The sequence below is a fragment of the Psammomys obesus genome, unplaced genomic scaffold (genome assembly GCF_907164565.1).
Source record: "Psammomys obesus unplaced genomic scaffold, mPsaObe1.curated_primary_1811, whole genome shotgun sequence".
Lineage (NCBI taxonomy): Eukaryota > Metazoa > Chordata > Mammalia > Rodentia > Muridae > Psammomys > Psammomys obesus.
Window position 1 is genome coordinate 2264495 of NW_026596085.1, and position 1667 is coordinate 2266161.

Below are 1667 nucleotides of genomic sequence, written 5' to 3' on the forward strand. Positions count from 1 at the left end.
CAGGATGTGTCTATCGAATCCCTCCCTCCCGCCAGGGCTCAGCGAACCCCATGGAAATGGAAGCTGAAAGGGTGTAAGTGTCAGAGGGGACGGAGGAGGCCGAGAAAACAAGGCCCTCTAAAGAAACATGGCCAAGGCAGCAGCAAGCAGAGAGCCTGCATTAGTCCACTCTAGGTCTTCTGCATATGTATCGTGGCGTCCAGCTTAGGGTTGTTATGGGATTCCCGAGAGTGAGAGTGAGTGGGTCTCTGAGCCTTGTGCCTCCTCTTGGCTTTTCCCCCTCCTGCTTGTTTGTTTTGTCCAATTCTAAAGTGCTAGTTTTTGTTTTGTCTTATTATAATTTGCATTATTTTATTATTATCGCTTAAGAAATCTGTTTGTTTTCTAATGAGGGACACAAAGGGAGTGGATACAGATGCAAGATGAGTTGGAAACTGGCAGGAGCAGAGGAAGGGAAAAACTGTAGTCAGGAAATACACACACATCTACATATATATACTTGAGACAGGGTTTCTCTGTATACTTTGGCTGGCCTGGACTCACTTTATAGACCAGGCTAGCCTTGAACTCACAGAGATCCACCTGCCTCTGCCTCCCAGAGTTCTGGATTACAGGCCAGGCGTGCACCAATGTGCCCAGCTTTTTTTTTTTTTTTTTTTAATTCATAATTTGCTTGGTGGGAGTATCATTAACTCATGGATTTATATTGTTAAATATTTCATTATAGAGGAACACCCTGTTTTTCATTTTTGAGATCTTCTATGGTCCTAGGCTGGTCTGAACTCATGACCATCCTTCTCAAGGGCCATACTCCCAGTTTCTATACATATTCCGTCTTAGTTTGCTCTCTGTCACTAGCCTCGAGAGCCACTTGGGAACAAAGCGTCTGTTTGGCTTACAGGTTACAGCCTGTCCAGGGAAGCCAAAGCTGGAACTTGAAGCAGAAGCCATGGACAAATGCTGTTTCCTGGCTGTTCCCTCTTGCTTCTCAGTTCCCTTTCTTTTTCCTTTTCTTTGTTTTTTAGTCAGAGTTTCTCTGGCTGTCCTAGAACTCACTCTTTAGACCGGGCTGGCCTCAAAAATCAGAAAGCCGCCTGCCCCTGTCTCCCTAGTGCTGGGATTAAAGGTGTGCACCACAATGCTCCATGTCAATCACTTTTTTTTTTCTTTTGAGACAGGGTTTCTCTGTGTAGGCTTGGTTGTCCTGGACTCACTTTGTAGACCAAGCTGGCCTTGAACTCACAGAGATGCACCTGCCTCAGAGTCCCAGAGTGATGGAATTACAGGCATTTTAATTACCCTTCGTATGCAGCCTGAATCCCATCCGCCTGGGAATGGTACCACCCCTAGTGGACTCGGTCACCCTACACCTATCAGCAGTTAAGACAATGCCTCACAGACGCAGTCACTGGCCAATCTGAGAAAAGCAGTTTTCCAGCTAAGGTTTCCTCTTCCCAGGTCTGTACTAAGTTGACAGCTAAAGTTAACCATGACATTCTACCCCAGCCCCAGCCAACCCTGACACACAAACATGTCATTTCAAACCATATCTTCTCAACACTTTAAAAGTCCGAGATTTCAAACAAAGGAAGGAAGGAGAAAGAAAGAAAGAAAGAAGAAAGAAAGAAAGAAAGAAAGAAAGAAAGAAAGAAAGAAAGAAAGAAAGA